General features: G+C 34.7%; 1 long non-coding RNA gene across 1 annotated transcript; it reads right to left on the reverse strand.

The window, feature by feature from the left end:
- Window positions 1-14,963: 14,963 nt before the first annotated feature.
- LOC149821980 (uncharacterized) lies at window positions 14,964-16,586 on the reverse strand. Its single transcript, XR_016426108.1, has 2 exons — window positions 16,063-16,586; window positions 14,964-15,157 (listed from the first exon to the last, which is right to left on the reverse strand). It is a non-coding gene; the product is annotated as an uncharacterized LOC149821980 (long non-coding RNA).
- Between the last annotated feature and the right edge of the window lie 6,309 nt (window positions 16,587-22,895).

The raw sequence follows: 22,895 nt of genomic DNA on the forward strand, positions 1-22,895 counted from the left end.
TTTTCCTTTCCCAAAACCCAGCTTCTCTTCTCCCTCGTTTTTCCTTTTTGAATCCCCCTCTCTTTGGACCTGTTTTCTTCTCCTCCGGTCCTCACCCCTTTTCTCCCTCGTTTGCCTTAACTGCGCAACCTGCGTCTTGCGCCTCTCTCTCTCTCTCTCTCTCTCTATATATATATATATATATATATATATATATATATATATATATATATATATATATAGTCTACGACCCTCTGCCCTCCCTACATGGCTGCAACCCACAATGACATGAAATTGGATTATGCTTTTAGGGTGCATGCATCTTTCCGTTTTAATTATTGATTTTGATTAAATCTGAAAATAATAAAATTTAAGTTTTTTTTGTTTCAATTAGCATAGATGAGAATTTTTGAGTTTTTTTTCAATCACCATGTATTTGTTTTTGTTTCAATTAGCATGTATTTGTTTCAATTAATGCATTTCTAATTCACTTGTTAGTTAAGGTTTCAATTTTGTATTTTTTTAAATGACATGAATTCATATTATGTTTTAAGGTGTCATGTAATTTTCTTTTTTATTACTTGATTTTGGTTAGAATTCAGAATAATAAAAATTAAATTGTAATATTAGTATATGATTTTTTTAAGAAGTTTTTTGAAAAACTTTGGTTGGTTAGTAATTTGATTAGAGAAAAATAAAATAGGTTTCATTTAATTATGATAATGTAAAAAATGCACATTAATGTTTTTTTGTCATAGAGTGTGTGATTAATGATAAATAATTCTTACATATTCTTATAGGGATGGATAAATTCATCATAAAAAAACTCATTTCTCATTAATCTTCTTTAATTAAAGAAGCCATAAGATGCGATGAGAAAAAATCATGTGAGAAACAATGCTGAATAGAAATTAATCTAGCAGAATTACGTATAGATCCACGACTTCGTATTCCTGTTGTGGTTGTTTGGTGGAGTGTTAAATATATGTAGTTTTTTTTTTGTTTTGAGATTAAAATCTGATTTTCGATTTCTAGAAGGTATCTGTGTAGGACAGGGTTTTGATGTTCATGTGATTTGTTTGAGTGCTTTATCCTAAGAAAACAACTCATACATGATTTCAATTTGGTTGTCCCATAGTTAATTTTTTGTTTTGTTTTAAGTATCATTAGAAAATTCTCATTAAAAGCGTTAAATGATGCATGCATTGAAATATAACTGCTTAGGACAAATGTTTTCATTTATTGACCTTATCATAAAGATAAATTGGTGAAAGACATAAAAATTACTATATAAGTTTCATGTTTCTCTTTGTTTTGATTGACTTGTGCTTATTCTAAATTGCTATTTATTTACATGATACTTGTGTTTTTTATATCACATGTTGTTGAATGCATTTCAAGATCGAAACCTTGTGCTTAATTAAACTGCATTATTCATGGAAGGTAATTTCTTTAAATAGATGGTTTTGTATTTGTGTTTGAATTTTGAATGTTTGAAAAAATTCAACCTACGATTATTGTTTTTTTAAGTTAAAATCGTTCAATGTTGCTAGAATATAACGGCTTAGGACAAGTTGCATTCATTTAGAATTTAACTATTTAGATTTTGCCATTTGCTTAGACTTTCACATTAGGGAGTGCGAACAAAAACCGTTTCTCAATTGAACTATGTTAATGATTCACTAGTGGACAAGCTGATTGCCAAGTTACTATGCACTTGTGCACACCTAGACCTAACCACTCACCAGGAAAGCCACCGGTATGATCTCAGGAGGAACTGATCCTGGACAAGACAGGGTTCCATCACCTTTCCAAAAACCACCCTAACCACTTGGGCAATTGGTTGTTCACTCAACCAACGCCGCGTGGTTGGTAGGAGCTGTCAGTGCATGTCTCTTTGTAGTGGGAAGTTGCATGTTCAAACCCCAGTAGTACGTTGAATAATAACTGGTGGGGGTCTGCCTAACCCTAGCAAAAAAAAAAAAAAAAAATTGGTTGATCACTCGTTACAACACCAGATTTTCAGTCTATCATCTCAAACCATGCCCTTTTTAAGGCAGCTTAAACAGATCAAAATGAACCAAATCGAATCGTGTTGATGCGTGCACCAACCTACCTATGGCCGGTCTAGACTCTAGACAGTTGGTTTAAAGCTAGTGGAGAAATTGGGATTCATCAACTTTGTTTGGCAACAGCCAAAACGTATCCTTGCTTGAATCTCCTTTTCCTGTAACAGCATGAATGACCCACCAAGATATTGTGCATCTGAAAATGAAGAGCAGGACCGTGCGCACCTTGTGGGATCCAGGAGAATCATGGGTGAGCCTCCACCGTTGATCAAATGGAGTGGACGGTGGGAATGCAGCTAAGGGGATATTTTTGGAACATGTCAAGAAAGAGAAGGCCCACCCCATTCATCTAGCTTCTTAAAATGCCTTCCACATGAAATGAGGGCCCCTTGCTCAATCCACAATATTGAAATGAGGTGCTAACTTACAGTGCATTAATGGGGTATACCCCATGAAAGCTTAGCCTAGTTAGTTGAAGCATGACAAGATTGAATTGTATCAGTTGAGATAGAAAGATTGGGCCACTAAGCAGTGGGGGTGGGGTACGGGATATTTGATGGTTTTGTTAAAACCATGGTCTCCTCCAAACCATCTTTAGATATTCCTGTTGTAGACGTTCAATGATTGCACCTCTTTTTCTTTATTATTTTTGAAAGGCAAGCTGGGGTTAGTCAGACCCTTATCAGTCATACAACTATACCATTGGGTTTTGAACCTACAACCTCCCAACACAAGGTGACGTACACTAGCTGCTCCTACCAGGCAAGATTGGTGGTTTCTTTTCAACATAAAACAAAATGTTTGTATTTTGTTATTTATTTGTTTATTTGTAAGGTTTTAGTGTTTTCACTTAAATATTGTTTTGAGTTTTTACACATGACCTCTCTGGTTGGGTATTGCCCTCACCCAAAAGCTTTTTGCAATATTGGATAGATACACTCATACCATAGGTGAAAATCAGTGATCAGGTGCAATCCCATTACACAAATGCAACGTAGTGCTGCACCTGAGTGCCCTCCGTATGCTTGACACAGCTTGTGAGCTGCAGGGCCAATAGCACACGGAAAGCGCTCAATTGCGGCGGCACATTGTATTCGTGCAATGTGATTGCGTAAGATCTCAATTCGACATCCGCTTGAAAAGAAACAAAGGTTGGTGAGGTGACACCAAAATCATTGCAACTCAATCTGAACCATGACCACACATTAGAGCTTCAGAATAGTAAGAGTATCAAAATGGATGACAATCATGGGTCTTGATGATGGCAATGACACTCATGCGTCCTTTCAACCTTGACAGGAGAAAATGAGGAAAAGAGAAGAAAGTTAAAAAGAAGTTACATTGAGAATTATAGATGTGAATGGTTTTACTTTGGACTAACAAGACAAAATGGTATCGATGGGCCATAGAAACTCAAAATCAGCCAAAGACTGTTTTTATCATATATGGATCCATGTAGCATTTACTAAAAATGATCTCATTGTACATGTACTTGTAAAATACCTAGCAATTTGACAAAATCTCTTGCATATCCAAATTTTGATTCTTAACTTTTTAGGACATTTTTACTCCTTCACACATGGGAACCTGCTGAGGTTTGCACGATATATAAGTACATTGTAGGAAGTTCGTAACCATTGAATAAAAAGAAATTTTTATGAATATCATAAATATAGTATGATATTCGCAAATATGGTTTCAGATTCACATATTCTGACATGCGAATACAATTCAATTGATAAGGTTAACTCTTCGTACTGATGTGGGGATCTTCGCACGTTATTTTCATGTGAATCTCGCAAGTCTCCAAGATGGACACCAGCAAATATGTGACATTCATAAATATGGTTTCAGATTCACACATTTTGATGTATGAATGCTATCCAATTGCCAAGGTTAACTCCTCAATTGCGAATATGGTCACATACTTGCGTATGTGAAGACCTTCGCGTGTTATTTTCATGCGGATCTTGCAACTCTCCAAGATGAATATTCACAAATATGTGACCACATCTTTAAATATAGTTTCAAGTTTACATATTATGATGTGAGCATGTCATCAAATTGATAAGGTTAACTTCTCAACGCACGAGATCCACATGAAAATAATGTGTGAAGGTCTCCACATCCACAAATTTGTGACCACATTCACAAACATTGTTTAAGGTTCACACATTCTGATGTGTGAATGTCATCTAATTGATAATGTTAACATCTTAACCTGCGAGATTCACGTGAAAATAACATGCAAATGTCAGGACATTCAGCCTTTAGCGGTGCTTTGGAAGCGCCACTAAAGGTCTCAATTTTGTTGGGACCTTTAGCGGTGCAATAAAACACTGCTAAAACCAATTGAAAAAATGATGGGTGTATCTCCGTAGGTGCTTTTACTGGCGTTTTGAAACACCACTAAATGTCTCAATGAAACTGAGACCTTTAACGATGCTTCAAAGGCATTGCTAAAGTGTTCTTTTTGTGTTTTAAAGCACTTTTGCACATTTTTGTGACCATGAGTTGCAAAAGTCTCCAAAATATGTGAACCTCCATTAATTAAATACTCTCACATTTGCAAATGTCCTAGACAAAGGCAGGGGCACATTCACAAATACAGTACAACATTTGCAACTCATAGTTGCAAAGGTTGTACTATATGTGTTAATGTCCTCCTGCCTGTGCCATTTTTTTACAAAGGTTCGCACATTTTGGGTTCATTCACAAGTAAGAGTTGTAAAAGTCATACTGTATTTGCAAAAGGGTAAAAATATCCTAAAAATGCTAGGAATCAAAATTTTGGATATGCGGGGGATTTATTAAATTGCAAGGATAGTAAGGTCATTTTCTATAGAATTTAATCGGGTCTCACACGCCAAAGACTCCAACAAGTATCAAATTCAACTTTTTTTCTTTTTTTTTTAGATCCAGCTACGTAGACCCTCAAACAGTTCAGATGGATTTGCCAAATGGAATATGGGCAATCCATAATCAGTCAGTTGGATATTCAATTGAGATCCAGTCCATTTACACACCTAACTATCGTAGGAACATGTTAGATGGCCAGAAGGTGAAGTTCCTCCATCAAAATCATATCCTATAAGCATAGATCTGATAAGGGCAGAGATCCAAACAGGTTAGATGAGGTTGGTAGTCTCAGAACCAGATTAGTTATAGAGATGGATCCAACAGTTCCATATCCAAATAGTTTGGAGATGATTATAGATAGAAGTCACTGATGGTGCTATCTTGATTGACTATTTTAACATGGTTGCTCTATCTGCTTTTACCCTAGATGACAAACTTGGCGACTTAAAGGCATTAGTGAGATAAAGTTGGTTAGTGGAAAGTTTTGTTCCCTCAAACAGGAATTTATATCCTTATTAGAAAGTAATATTGTAATGCCTTTAAATTTTAACCAGAAATATAGTCAATTTTTTTCAAAGTGAATGATGTAAGGCCTTATTGATGGCAATGCTCCAATCGAACTATGCACTAAGGGGCCTGCCTGGGCGCAAATGCGAGCATATATTAGCCTACTAGAACTAAGTTCGTGAAAGAGACAACCAAAGTAAAAAACCCTTTAACAAGAAAAACAAAAATACAATGAAAACATTTATTTTGGTTTTGATTAGAATTTCGGGCATGCCACATGTATTTCAATTCAGCGTGAGATTGAATCCAATTCTTCTATTGAACTTGAGTCCAGGTACAAATCATGGTTTGATCCAAATCAAGAATTCGAAATTCAAGATAGAAATAAGACAATATCATTCATGAATTAATTAAATTGTTTGAAAACATTGTTAATAAAAATAAAAGTTTTAATAACAATAAATTTTTTTCCAAAACAAATCCTAGATCTAAATAGTTGGTTTTTGGCAACACCCGTATAATCCCGCCATCTCTAAAACTCATCTACTCATTACTTGAATGATTATGATATAAGGATCAAACTCATCAAGTTTTAGTAGGAACAAAATAAAAATGCAAGTATATACAGAACTAAGTATACATGAAATCATACATTCTTTTAGAACATGTATAAAGTAACATAACAATTATTATGTATTTAGATGAACCACTATAACAATTAAATCTATGCAATATATTTCAAAACATAAACAAATCCATGATTAAACATTTGCATTATTAGGGCATATTTTCAATACAAGTTTAACACAAATAAATATGCTCAAATGTAAGGTTTTTCTTTCTCTTGAAATGTCTCCTTGTGGGTACTCACAGGACCATACATCAAAATGAAGGAACTCACTCAATATTTATTATGCCATGTATTGTGTATTTCTTGAGTGCCTCCGTCGAATCGGTCCCATTAAGGGCGGTCCATGACTGAGAGAAATCTCACTAGTGGCAGCATAAAAATAGGATGCATCCTAAACTTTTGCAGAAGACATGAACATACATCTTAGGACACATTGGTAGTCTACCCCCTTAACTCAAAGGAGTGGAGGCCAAATGAACATTTCTCACTTGAAATATATAATGGTCCAATTGAGTTTTGTATCACCTACCCTCTCTAAGTTAAGTTACAAACAAAATGTGTTATTGAGTCTTCTTTATTAAAAGTAAGAGTTCAATGCATTTTATCACATGTGTGTTTTTTTATTCAGCACTGCATGACTCAATAGCCCAAGTACCCTTCCAGTGTATCTTTCTATATTGTCTTTCATGACATGAACATCATATCCCCACATTTTCTTTGAGGTAGTTACACAATTTATTTGCTCATTTATGTTGAAACCCATTTAGTATGCCCTAGTACCTTTAAACCAGTCAAGTATTTATATCTTCACCTACAAATCTAGGGTATGTTTATGCTATGTGTACATGTATTTCTTTTTTTTATAACTTGGTACACTTTTAGCACTCGATTGGTTTTTTTCAACTACAAGCTCATTCATGCACATTCACATGTGGATGCATACTTTTCATGTCTTATATCACATCATAATCACATTATATATCATGATGCATATCATAACATCATGATGCACATTAATAACATTATAATGCATATAAACACATCATGTTGCATATTACAACACAGAATTTTAAAGCTTAGCATTCAAAAGATGTTCATCAAAGATAGTACAACCACATGACATCTATAGGCCCACATACTGTGCATCATCATGACAAGTTTATCTGGTTCACTTTTGAAATCATGTTATATTCATTTGGTTCACTTTTGAAACCATCTCATGCATTAAAAAATAATCCCTTAATTCGAGACTAATAACACAAAATTTGCCTATCATTATAAATTTTGATATAAATTGTACTGAACGATTTAGGCTGTAAACCCTCAAAGAATTTGTTTTTTTTTCAAATGTCTCTTTTCTTTGAAACACATCAAAAACTTTCAAATTTTATAATTTGAAAATTTTCGTAACAAGTTGGCCAAGTCCCACAAACTCGATTTAGTGCATAAAAAAATTTGCATTCATATACAAATATCATTTCATTGGTTTCTTTGATATAAGTTCACAAAAAAAAAATTTATTTACAATAAAACCCCAAAACTATACAACAAAAGTTTTCCATAATCCAAGTAAGTCCCGAGCCTCACATGTCTGCCTCCGCTTGCCTACCGCTGAACATTTGAAAAGTAATTAAAGTAATAGGGTGAGACAACAACCGTCTCATAGGTTTAACCACTCTACACGCCTAAAAATAGTACAACATTGTAGCGACACTTATAGGTACAGTCTTAACAAATCTAAAGTCTCTTGTAAAATTTATTCAACTTACCTTTTTAAGGTGATACATAACCACATAGGGTCCCAACAATTCAAAGGAACACCCATAAGGGTGTTGGAGGAACAACTCCCACTCACTAAGCAGGTAATGCACACTCAAATGCATGCGTTTGTTTTATCTCTTTATCTTTAGTTTCTGTTTTACTACCTATTATTTATATATTGTTATTGTTTCAATCTTGTCATTTAATCGATGACACAACTCTTCGATGTCGCTATATATTGTCCAACCTATAAGGAGAGTATTTTCAAACAATTATTTTAGTGTATTTTAACCCCGAAAGGACATGGAGTTGTGAGCACCAGGATTGAAACTTGGATGTAGTATCTCTCATCATCGCAAATAACAAAATCTTCTAATCTACGTGGCAGGGGACAAGTCCTCTTAGACCATAAGATGGGCTTTTCCAACACACCATCATCTCAGATCCACATAGTTGTCTCCTATGCTCCCATGGTGGGAGACAAGGCCCTTTAAACCTTATGACGGACCTAAAAGCTCATTCTCATTTCGGATCCACGGGGGATGCACAAATCATAGTGTGACTTCTTTATTTAATTTCAGTTATCAAGAAAATATGCTAAATCACAGGGTACTCTCTTTAGTTCAGGGACAATAACTCATATAAAGCCACACCAAACAACTTGAGTTTTCAACAATCATATGTATAAGCCTTTACTGCCACTTGTGTAATAAGTACATTTGAGAAAAACATTGGCATACCATGGATTTATATATCACAATGACAAGGTAAGAGTGCAGTTCTACATATGCATATGCAACCCAATTAAACATTTTGTTTCAGGCAATTTATGATAGAAATTAATGCCAAACCTCAGAGCTTCCAATTTTGCATTAACATCCTCCTCGTATAGATCATACTTAAAACGACAAATCCAATCCCAAATGGATGGAGCAAAATATACTTATAATCATTCACAAAGAAATTTAGATGCAAAAATGGCATATACTCAAAAACAAAAATTTAGATGCAGAAATTTCTGCACTTCATATCTATGACAACATACTTAAAAAACAGAAATACAGATGCATATGTTTTATGCACTTCTTAGCTATGACAACACATTAAAAAACAAAATATATGTGCAAAAATTTTATGCACTTAGCCATGATAACACATTTTAAAGTAATTTTCTACAATTCATATAGTTGTAACAACAAACTCAAAACAATTTTTTGCACTTTATATAGTTATGACAGCACATTCGAAACAATTTTCGGCACTTCATAGCTATGACAGGATATTCAAAAACAGAATATAGATGCTAAATTTTTCTGCACTTCTTAGTTATGACAACACATTCAAAATAATTTTTTTGCGCTTCATATGATTGTGACAACACATTCAAAATAATTTTCTGCACTTCATTACTATGACAACACATTCAAAAATAAAATATAGATGCATACTTTTTTTGTACTTCTTAGTTATGACAACACATTCAAAACAATTTTTTATACTTCTTATAGTTGTGACAACACATTCAAAACAATTTTCTGTACTTCATATAGTTATGACAATACATTCAAAATAATTTTTTGCACTTCATAACTATGACAACACATTTAAAAACAGAATGTAGAAGCAAATTTTTTTGCACTTCATAGCTGTAACAACATTTAAAAAAAAATAGAACTTTAGAATATAACAAATTTCTAATAAGCTTTAGAATCAAAACAAGTTTATAAAGAGCTTTAGAATCAAAACCAATTTCTAATGAGCTTTAGAATCAACTTAAAACATAATTTTATAATGAGCTTTTGAATCAAACTGATTTTTAATTAGCTTTAGAATAAAAACAAATTTATAATGAGCTTTGGAATCAAACAAATTTTTAATGAGCTTTAGAATCAACCCCAAAAGAATTTTCTAATGAGTTTTAAAATTAAATAGATTTCTAATGAGCTTTAGAATCAACTCAAAACATATTTCTAATGTATTGTAAAATAAAACCCCAAACAAATTTCTATCATGATTTAAACCCAAATGCTCAACAGTTTATGACTTTTAACAACTCTAAAACTAACATTTACTCTACATGTTGTGATAACCAAAAATAAATCTCAAGCAGCCTTTAATAGCAACATGTTGAACAAATGACATGGATAAACACCCAAGAAAACCTAGCCTACACATGGTACTACCTAAGGGAATGGAGGGAAAGAACCTACCTCTGAAAATTTCACCGAAATTTAATGAGAATCCTTGAGCCTTCGTTGCAGTCTACGAAATCTCTAAATTTGTGTCTCCACCAATGGTCAATCAATGCAAAACCTCAACCTTTCTTGACTCGAATCGTGAGGAAGGAAAAGAAAAGTGTGGAGGGTCTCACACAATGGTAGTGTTGGCTACTGCTGTGTAGGTGGGGTTGCAGCAAAAAAAAATACGAGGAGGAAGAAAAAGAGAAGTGAACGAGAGAGAGACATGTTTGGATATGAGAAAAGAAAGAAGAAAGAGAAAGACAGAAAACATAAAAATGGTTCTTGAGCCATATGTTAACAAGTTTTAATACGTGGGGGTCTTGACTGCACCAACTGCCCCTATCAAAAAGATGAAAATGCCCTTCACAAAATTTAAATTCCCAATGTATCCTTTATATGCCCATATTGCCCTTGATTTGTTTTAGATTTACAATACTACCTTATGTCTAATTAACCATAATCTTTTCCTAGATTTTCTCATGTATGCTCATTTTTTTATAATATACCCTTACATCTTTTATCAAAATTTTACATAACTCCTTTTCCCAAAATTGCCCATCATAACAATGAAAACAAACAATTTAATCATGAATAAAAATAAATTCGAATCCGGACTCACATTCAATTCGATCGTTGATCCAAAAACCCATAATTTCTTGATAACCACCTCGATACTCCATAAAATATTATATATATTAAGTTGAAATATTAAAAGGTTTACAAAAAAATCAGGGTTGTTACATAGGTTCTGAGATTTTTACTGAAGGTCTTTAAACATGTTACATGCATATAGAAAAAAACCCAAACCATTTTAGATTTGAAATTAAAGTTTCTCTAACAGAGACTGTTTTTTGTTCATAAAACAATATTGTTCAATTCTGTCCTTTCAATAAAAAATCAATAGTAAATCATTAAGAACGAATTAAATTTTAAGATTTTTATTGTGGGTGGCTTGATATATTTGTTTCAAGCCCACAAAAAACCAGAATTCAATTCGATTCTAGCAGAGAGCTAAAAATCCTGTAATATATGTTGTTTTAGTTATTTGACATAATGTATTTCAGAAATTATAGGTTTTGGATTGAACTTTCATGAATTTTTATTTCTAAACCATGAAGAATCAACCTCCAAGATTTTGACTATGTTATTCCATATATAGACTAACATACCTTAAAATCTCATCCACAGATCCTGAGTATTTTAAAAAATATGATTTTTACAATTTTTTTTGTCTCTACAAAATCCTTACCATGACAAGATTTTCGTTCTGACTTGCAGATGACATATATTTCAATCCACGACTCATCTGAGTCTGAGATTTAAACCGGGAACACTTCCATATGTCTGGAACATCCTCACAATTTTCAGAATTTATGGGTTCATGGGTTGGGAGAACCAAAATTATCATTCTGACTGGTCGAATTAAAACACAAAACAAAATACAAGAATCAATCAAGAAATTTATACTTTCAACAAGAACATCAAGAAAGCTCATCCAACGATTTTAAATCATCAAGAACACATCATATTCATGTATACAACCATGAAATTATGTTGTAAATACATAAAGACAACACATACATGAATCCAACATCAAAAAATCATATGTTTCTCAAAAGAGAACACATTTTCTATAAAAAGATCAAAATCGACTTTTGAAAAAGGATTTTGAGTTTTTAAAACCTTCCTACACAAAACCATATGAGTGTCTATGTGAATCTGAGTTGATATGTGTCCTGATACATATCTAAGGTTCATCCCACGACATGAGGTTCATCCCACGACATGCTCATATATCGTGCTGATACAAAATTTTAATGTACTTACCTCAAAAAAGTTGAATCAACTGAAAAACTTTCTCGAAGTCATATTCACCAACGATATAGACAACCAAGAAGATGCATTAACATACTGCCCAAACAAAGCCTTAAGGACACTAACATATTCATTATGTTGTCATCACCACAGTCAACTACGGCTCCCAAACATATCCTTAAGGACACTAACACATAAATTATGATGGATAACAGGTGGAATGTACTATTTCTAACCTTTCCAATGGGGGTAATAAATGCTCTGCTTCTAATGTCTAGGCCTAAGCTTGGCCGAAATCTACCACATCACCCCTCTTCTTCCTAGCTTTAAAGCAGACTTTGATGAAACATAAGCACAACTAATGAACATTTTATAAACCCAAGCATGCTTTACTTTTTTTTATATATTTATATTGAGGAGAAACCACTCTCAGGATTAGAGACCTAGCCGCGCTGGCATTGCCTGCTGTACTTACTGTCACTGTCTTAGAAGTGTAAAACTCGATGAGCTTACCATTTACCCTCAAGGAGTCGCCACACTTTGGTTTGCACATGGGGTAACGACCATGGGATTTGAATCTAGACCACCTGACTAGAGGTCTAGGTCACATCCCACTGCACCAAACCCCTTTGGGGTCAAGCATGCCTTACTCGCACAAAGAAAATAATGTTCATGAGGTCAATGTCAAGAGGCGTTCTATGTCACATAGCCACCGGCACGGGTATGGGTACGAAACGAGTTCAAGAGATGACAAGATGGTACGTGTGTGTTAACTCTTATTTGTATGGATTTAGTTACCAATTGTTAGATCCAACCACGATTTATTTACTATCTTAGAAAGCTTTTTCATGTCCACTACATCACAAGATTCTTTTTTTTTTTCATCCAAAGATGATACTACAGGTTAGATCTTTTACATACTAATATTCTTGGTTTTCTTGGACTCATACCCTCCCTTCATGGGGATGGCACAGCATTAAACATGCCATGACTTTCATTCAGTAGGGTGAAGTTGTTGAGCACAGAAAAGAAAGAACTAAGAGGATGAGAGGTGAAAAACGGCTTGCTTCAAGGGGCCTTCTTGTTTTTCTGTGTCATTTCTGAGATTCTTAAAGCTTTTCTTGCGTTGCCGTTTCATCCCAAACTTAACGGCTCGTTCAAAAACAAATTTTTTTTTGAAAGGCAAGCTGGGTTAGGCAGACCCCACCAGTTATTATTCAATGTATCACTGGGGTTTGAACCCGCAAAGTCCCACCATAGAGAGACGTGCATTGACAGCTCCTACCAACCACATTGGTAGTTTTATCAAATACATCTTTTTCCACAAAGAAAGTATATATATATATATATATATATATATATATATATATATATATATATATATATATATATATATATATATATATATATATAAATTGAGATTCGAACTTGCAACGTTCCAACACAAGGAAACTTGCACTGCTCCTGGCACACATGGGGAGCCCTCGTTGGTAGTTTTATCAAAAACATATCCAGAAATTTATCAAAAGCATTATAAATACATTATTTTTTTCCCGAAGCATGCTTTTTCACGAAAAAAAAAAACTGATTGATAGGAATTGGAGTCGTCTTCTCTTGCTGTTGATGAATTATGTCATGGATGTCTGGTCAGAGCAGCTAGCGTACGTCACCCTGTGTTGAGAAAGATTGAGGGAGATTCAATTCAAATTCATTGCATAAGAAATTGGCGTCAAACATGGGGTATTTATAGGCACCGGCCATGGACCATGGATCCGGGTCCTACTTATGTGCAATCCTACCCACCATTAACCCAATTCCAGGTTCAAAACCCAATGGTATAGTTGTATAGCTGGTAGGGTCTGCCTAACCCCAGCTGGACATTAAAAGAAAAAAAAATTATGTTATGACAGAGGGTGTTACACTTTGCTTTTTTTTTTGTTGTCAATTTGACTTGCATATCCTTGTATAGCTACAAGCATCTATTAACTGCTTTTGATTTGTTAATTCATCCATCCATCCATCCATATATATATATATATATATATATATATATATATATATATATATATATATATATATATATATATATAATGTGTTTCTTAGACCTCGTTTTTTGTTAGGTTTCATTAGGCCCTTTTAAAAATCATAGTTTTAAGTATTTTTTGTCATGTCTAACACCGTAGATGTGATTTATAGGTTTTGCTTAGTGGGAACCAGTTTTTGGACCTGTATACAGTCCGATGATCCAAAATCAATGGCTATGAAGGTACCAACTTTTTCTGGCTCATAAAATCATGTTTTTTCATAAAAAAAACATGATCCAAGAGTCTATTCTCACTAAATCGATCATGCTAAAACACTTCTAACAGTTCAGATCTATCATAAAACACTTAAAACCTATAGGGAAGAATGAAAAAATGGGGCCCAACATGTTAAGTTTTCTCTCTCTCTCTCTCTCTCTCTATATATATATATATATATATATATATATATATATATATATAATGGTGTATCGTCACACCCAAAAAGTTCCATTGAAGTTGAATTCGTGATAAGTAGCACAAAATTTCATTGAGCTCAAAAAGGTCTTTAGCGGCTGTCGCGACCATAGTTAAATAACTTTTTTGCAGAAATTTTTAAGGTTGAAGGTTTTTTTGACCTTCTTGTTCGACAAAAGGGCGTTTGATAATATGCCCTTCCTTATATACACTACAACAAAACAGTGGATTAGCGATGACCTCATTCCGTCGCTATTCTGTCGCTAACCGGCTTAGCGACGAAGTAGCGACGGATATCTTACGTCACGAATTTTTCGACGCTAACTGGCGACGACATAAATCCGTCGCCAATTCCGTCGGAATAACGAACGATGGATTCCGTTGCAAATCCGTCGGTACTAAACGGCGACCTCAGCTTGGCGACGGATTTACAACCATCGCTAAATTATATGTATAGCGATGGATATATCTGTCGCAAACAAGAAAAAAAATAAAAAAAATTATTTGAAAATTAAATATCGAGAACGCTACAATTTATATTTCCTGTACAATTTATATTTCCTGTAAATAAAAAACAAAGTACACATAAAATTACATATAAAAGGAAACTAAAACAATTAATCGTTCCACTTTAAAATTCACAAGTTTAATTATTTACAATTCAACAATTACATTATTGAAAAAAAAATAGAACAAATTCAACACATTAATCTAATCATCGCCAAGATTTTGTGTGTCTTCTTGTTCATTGCCTTGATTTGTCCCTTCAACTCCGCTACGCTGATTATCGCCAGCAATCTACACAAGAAAAGAACAGTCAGTATTGATAAACAAAATATATTAAAATAAATTATATACTATATGTGATTCTATCATGTGCTCATATGTGTTTAAAGGCAGTAAAAAAACTCTATATGTGATTCTATCATGCTCATATGTGCTCTAAGGCAGGCAAAAAACTCTATGTGATTCTATCATGAATGATATATGTTCAAAGGCAGTAAAAAAACTCTATATGTGATTATATCATACTCATATGTGTTCTAAGGCAGCTAGAAAAACTCTATATGTGATTCTACCATGCTCATATGTGCTCTAAGGCAGGCAAAAAACTATATATGTGATTCGATCATGCTCATATGTGTTATAAGGCAGTAAAAAAACTGAATATGTGATTATAACATGCTCATATGTGTTCTAAGGTAGTCAAAAAAACTTTATATGTGATTCTATCATGCTCATATGTGCTCTAAGGCAGGCAAAGCAAAAACCTTTATATGTGATTCTATCATGAATGATATGTGTTCTAAGGCAGTAAAAAAACTTCATATGTAATTCTAGCATGCTCATATGTGTTTTAAGGCAGTCAAAAAACTGAATATGTTATTATAACATGCTCATATGTGTTCTAAGACAGTCAAAAAACTGAATATGTGATTATAGCATGCTCATATGTGTTCTAAGGCAGTCAGAAAAACTCTATATATGATTCTACTATGCTCATATGTGCTCTAAGACAGGCAAAAAGCTGTATATGTGATTCTAGCATGCTCATATGTGTTCTACGACAGTCAAAAAACTGAATATGTGATTATAGCATGCTCATATGTGTTCTAAGGCAGTCAAAAAAACTGAATATGTTAAGGGAATCAAAGTTACATGAAATCTAACGACATGCAATATATTACATGGAACTTTCATACCTGAGAGGGACCTGTAATTGAAGTTCCCCTGTTCAGCAAAAAACTGTTGAACTCAGCTCAGAGAACATCGACGACGGTTTCATGGAAGTAGTCACGCATTGTGTCCTTAACGATCTGGCGTACATTATCACCGGAAAGAATAGGATGCTGCTTGGAGCTTATGTCGACAGAAGAAGTTTGTGAGCCGTAACTGGAAGAAGCAATAACAGGTGAAGTGTTCATATTACTCCCAAACCCGAACACATGACCCTTTTTGGGTTTACCTGCTGCAGTCACCCATGTTGCAGGATCAAATGATGGATGCTGAGTTGCGTCATCGCCATATCGCTCTACCATTTATTGCTCATATGCCTCCTACAAAATAATGTTTACAGTATGCATTAATAATTAATGATAACATTATGATAACTTGCATATTGCAATAATTATTAATAGAATAAATACATACCGTTGTCGTTCTCGTCTTCTTTGATACGAAGTCTCTCGTGGTCTTCCATTTATGTGTTTTAACAAACACATCCTTATATGGTACAATGCCTCATTTTTCTGCTTCCTGCAAAGTTAAATGCTAAAAGATTTAGTTAACAAGTTTGCAACAATACTTATAAAATTGATATTATATATTGATGAGTTACCATTTTCTTTAGGTGGCTCCCAAAAGTATTAGATTCATCTGTGTGTAGATGGGCTTCAGGCATTTTTGCTCGATTTTGTGCAGCCTTCGCAGAGCGATTTCGAAATGCATCCCCCACCCACTTGTCGCACATTTCCTCCTGATAATCTCTCTTGATAGTAATAGGGCCATGACCCTTCCACTGCAGTGGATCATCTATTCCGCCAAATGCTTTTTTTGCTGCAGTCTTCATATTGTGCAGCATGTCTGCAAATCGATTGGCAGCCACCCTCTGCCACACCTTCCTTGCATCATGTTCCTCCATCGTAGTTGCGAAGCGATTCGAAACCTATATATATATATATATATTTCAGAAAGTTAGTAGACATGACTATAAAAAAAAAATTAAATATGAAACATATTAACTATGACAAACAACTGTAAACCGTGAATGAGAACCACAATCTGTCTATCACCTCTTTTGGATACTCTTTCCATTGAGCAACCGGTTCTGGTAGATGTTGAAGAAGTGAATTCCTAATCTCGTGTACTACTTCTTGTGGTTTAAACCTCGTGCTGCACATGAATTGGTACATAGTAGATATCAATATAAAATATTTATAAGATATGCAATAAGTGAAAATGAAATACTTACGGTCGATTATCGATATACACTATTTGAATGAGTCTTCTTGTGCCAGACTGAAAAGACTCTGCATCCTGTGTTGGCTCCTGACTTGTATGATCAATTGGTGTAGGTGGGTCATGTACAGACGAAACATCATCTGTAAAAAAATACGTTAAAAATTCTCAGAATGCGTATTTCAACTAATCAAGCATCCAATTAGTTAAATGATATACCTATCACAGAAGCCCGTGAAGATGAAGGTTGGGCCTGACTACTACTGGATGAACAACCACTGTAAACTCCATGAACCATATTCTAACAAAAAAAATGGCATACAATACATTCAAATAATTTGCATCAAGTATTATAATACATTCAAATGATTCGCATCAAGTATTGCAATACATTTAAATGATTCGCAACAAGTATTACAATACATTCAAATAATTCAAATAATTCACATCAAGTACAATACAACTCATTCATTTGCATCAAGTATTACAATACATTCAAGTCATTCACATCAAATATTGTAATGCATTCAAATCATTCACATCAAGTATTGCAATGCATTCAAATCATTCACATCAAGTATTACAATACATTCAAATAGAGGTTTGTATTACAAGATTTTGCTCATTAGCTTGAGAATTCTTACTCGTCACTTATTTGACTTTCATATTCTTCTTCTTCTTCTTCTTCATTGTTTACCCATCCACTTGGTATATCATTTGGATCACATTTTTCTATGAATGTTTCATCGACCAATTGAGATATGACATGCATATCATGCGCAACATCGTGACTATAAGAGAAGTCATATATATCATCTGATTGATAGTAATCACTGTCTTCAGCTAACTTGTCTTCCTGTAACTGGTCATACTCAGGGTATAGTTTGGACTTTACCTTGCAAACTGCCCACCATTCATTTCTATCTGACTTTTTTATACTCAGATATGAAGTATAATAAACCTGTTGAGCTTGCGAGGCTAATATGAATGGTTCATATGTTCCAAACCTTGATTTATGATTCACCTCCACAATGCCTGAGGCTTTGTCGAGTCTTGTTGCAGTTGGATCAAACCAATGACACTTGAATAAAGTTACCCTATTATTTATGCCTAAGTAAGTCAACTCCATTATTTTCTCTATAACACCATAGTAATCATGTTCATTTTCACTGTAGCTGCTACCCTTGACACACACATCACTATTCATTGTTGATTTGTTTATACCGTAATCTTTTGTATGGAATCGATAACCATTTACGATGTACCCGTTGTAGCATTGCACAACTTTGGTCGGACCATTTTCTAAATCACATATTCCTTGATCTTTAACATTACCATGACGGACCTACGCACAGACATAAACAATGATTATGATCACGACCAATTAAGTAACTTAGTGTTGTTTACAAGTACAAAATTTATGTTAGCGTATTTACCAACTGTTTCAACCACTCCACAAACTTAGTTTCACGTTCTTTTTGTACTTCTGCATCAGTGAGATGTGAAACTTCTCTTCGTAACTCCAGATCAAATCGTCTGTAAACCATAAATACTTATATTACTGAACCATGTATGCACGCATAGAACATAAAAGGATTTATAATTGTGTTGCGTCTACGTATACTTACTCGATGTATGGGTCGATCGCTGAGCAATTAAAAAGAATATAGATGTGTGTTGTGTCTTGCTCTTGATCTGTCAAAAGCCTTGATCGACAACTACCAAATGCATGCCCAAGTGGTTGAAATATCGATAGCTTGTCAACTACAATTACTTTTTCTTCATCATCATTACGAGGCAGACATGTGTAACGTATTAAAATGTGAGGTTGAAAGTACATAGATGAGAAATTTGAAATCTCTTCTAAAGTGTATGCCTCACAAATAGAGCCTTCTACTCTTTCTTTATTACGAACCTTTTTTTTTTGAGGTCAAACATGCATCTGTCAAAAATATAGATTTCAAATTTGAAATATCTGTCATTAAAAAAACAAATATAAAAAAACATATACCTTTCAAATGGGTACATTCATCGATATTGCACAGGGCCACCAACCCTTAGTTCATATGGCAAATGTATAATCAAATGTTCCATAACATCGAAAAATGATGGTGGAAAAATCTTTTCTAGCAGACAAACAGTGGTGATGACAGAGTCCTCGAGATTATTTACATCAGATACTACGACTTCCAATGTTCTAAAAAATCTACTTAACTCAGACAATACCCCTTATATAGATTTGTCTAACATATCATGGAATGCTAGGAGTATCAATCGTTGCATAATTACATGACAATCATGGTTCTTCAACCCATATAATTGTCTATCATCAATTTTCACAGCCCGAGCAATGCTAGAGACATATCCATCTGGAAATCTCAATTGTCTTAACCATTGACATACATGCTTTATTTGATCAGGTCCAAGTACGTACTTTGCCTTAGGTTTCAGTACTTTGTCATTTTACTCTTTGAGTTCCAATTCTGGTCTTTTACATATTACTTTTAAATAAATACGGGCCTTCGGATTATCCTTCGTTTTCCCTTTAACATTCATTATTGTATTGAACACATTATCAAACACATTTTTCTCCACATGCATCACATTTAAATTATGTCGTATCAATAAGGTCGGCCAATATGGTAGTTCCCAAAAAATAGATTTCTTTGTCAAATTGTGATCCTTCCCAAATCCACGGAAGGGTGTTGGACTGCGAGCATCTGTTAATACATCTGAAAAGTATTGTAATCTTCTTAGAATCTCCATGCCAAACAATCTTGTAGATTGACCATCAATTTCAGTTGTGCCTGCTCTAAACGCATTCCTTTGTTGTCGGAACGGATGGTCGCTGGGTAGAAATCGACGATGGCACTCAAACCAACAAGGCTTCCTTCCATGCGTCAATCTAAAAGCTTTGGTATCCTCCATGCAGTACGGACATGCCAACCTCCCATGTGTGCTCCCACCAGATAACATACTATATGCAGAGAAGTCATTGATTGTCCATAGAACAACGACCTTCATATTAAAATTTTATTTTTTGTGGGCATCATACGTGGTAACACCGTCACCCCACAATACTTTTAGTTCATCAATCAATGACCTTAAATATACATCAAGATTTTGGCCAGGTGAGGTCGGACCAGGGATCAACAGAAACAAGAAAAGATTTGGACGTTTCATACACAAGCTTGGTGGAAGGTTGTATGAAGTTATAAATACTGGCCAACATGAGTATGGAGTTGATCTACCCCCAAATGGATTAAATCCATCTGTACATAGATCGAGTCTAACATTTCGCACTTCCATTGCGAAGTTCTGATGAGTACGATCAAAGTGCTTCCAAGCTTCAGCGTCAATAGGATGCGTGGTCTTGTTTTCATCATGTCAAACTTTATTTGCATGTCATCTCATGTGTTTAGCTGTCCTTGAAAACATATACAATCGTTGCAATCTAAGAGTGATAGGAAAGTAGCAGAGCGACTTGTATGAAACTTCCTTTAATCTCGTGCTACCATTGCGTCTTGTCTTTGGCTTGAACTGAGGATGCCCACATGACGGGCATGATATGTTGTTTTCCTGATCCTTGAAATACAACTTGCAGTGATTTGGACAAACATTAATCTTTTTATACCCCATACCTAGAGCGTTGACCATAACTTTCACACAATAGAAATTTTGTAGCAATTTCTCATCTTTGGGCAACATACTCTTCATAATCTTGCACAAACGGTCAAAACATGATTGACTCAAATTATTCTCGGACTTCAAATTCATTAGTTGAAGAACTGCAGACAAGATAGTGTGACTCTCGCAACCGTTTCAAAGTGGCTCATCAGCATCTCTAAGTAAATCATAAAATCTACTAGCTGCATCGTTTGTTGATTCTTCATCTACTACAGTTCTTATATCACTAGGACTCATAGCAGAACCCAGTTCTGTTCCTACGGCATCAAATATCAAATCCATATATGGATTATCATGCACTACATTCACCCGTGCATCAAAATTGTTTTTAAATTCTTCTCCATGAAATGTTCAATTCTGATAATCACTCACAAAACCCTTCCTGTATAGGTGATGTCTACCGCCATGTGGTTCTATAAATCAATTATTCTTACAAATCATGTAGGGACACCTAATCTGACCTGTGAGATCCAATGTACTGACACTTGCCGTTGCAAATTCAATAAAACTATCAACACCATCCATATATTCATGCGATAACTCATTGTCCACTATCCTACGGTACATCCATTCACAGTTTGCAGTCATTTTATCGTATGATGTTGCGAATAATAACCTAACCACTTAAAAGAGAACCATCAGAATGCTATGATGAAGAAAATATCAAATTTATCATGCAATATATGATGTCATACAATAACAAGAATTATGATGCATGCATTGATAACTTAATATTTTCATGTGCAAACTATTAATGACACGATACATTCATTTGAAGCATGCTTTCATTATACAATTTCATATGGAAGCCATAATCAAATTGAAAGTAACTACATGCAAGCATGGATACAATTACACCAAACATTGCAATACATCGAAATCATTCATATCAAACAAATGTCAAACATGTACCTGCAACAAACACACTTCAATATTTCACTAACTACTACCATGCCTAGCATGAAATCCGTACTCCAAAAATAAGAACACTTTTATTCTCATACATTAAAATCATATTCAGCATGATCTCCGAACTCCAACAAAGCAACCCTAGATAGCAACAACTAAGTGAGTGTGTGAACAATAAAGTGTTACATCCAATAAATTAATTAGCATATGATGCGCTTGCATCACTTACTCACCATGGGTATTTACCCGATTTGAATTGTTTTTGTCACTTACTTACCACGAGTGACTGAGCACAAGCGGGTTCCGTTGAGAAATCTACAAAAAACACTGTTTTAAAATGAAGTCACCACTTGCCGAAAAAAAAAAAAACTGAGGCAAATGAAAACATCTTGCATAGGCCTTGAGAAGCCCAACACCCAATGACCTGCCGAAAAACGCAGGGGGTCGACCCCCTACTGAAAAACACAAATTACCTGCATGTCTCCGGGCGGCGACGGAGATTGGCAGTCGGCGAACGGTGGGGGCCGGAGAGAAGCCGACGGGACGGATAGGGCAGCGGGAGGAAGAGGGCGACGAGAGGGAGATGGTGGCGGGCGGGAGCGGCAACAGCGAAAGAAGAAAAGAAAAAGAGGGTTATGATTAGGGGTTATGCGACATTTAGCGACAGATTAATTCCATCGCTAAGCCGCCGTAAATCAAAACATGAAAATAATGACAAAATATATTTTATCGCTATTTAGCGACGAAATATATTTCATCGCAAAAGACGTCGCTAAATGGTGCATCCATTATGACAAAATATTTTCTCGCAAAATCCGTCGCTAATTAGCGACGGATTTTGCGAGGGTATATATTCTGTCGCTATTTTCGTAAATTTCATTGATTATAGCGACAAATGTGTTTCTCTCGTTAATCTGTTGCTAACTAGCAACGGAATAATTCTGTCGCTAATCACTTATTTTCTTGTAGTGATATATATATA

This window comes from Nuphar pumila, chromosome 11 (genome assembly GCF_984573655.1).
Source record: "Nuphar pumila chromosome 11, dmNupPumi1.hap1.1, whole genome shotgun sequence".
In the NCBI taxonomy this organism is placed as follows: domain Eukaryota; kingdom Viridiplantae; phylum Streptophyta; class Magnoliopsida; order Nymphaeales; family Nymphaeaceae; genus Nuphar; species Nuphar pumila.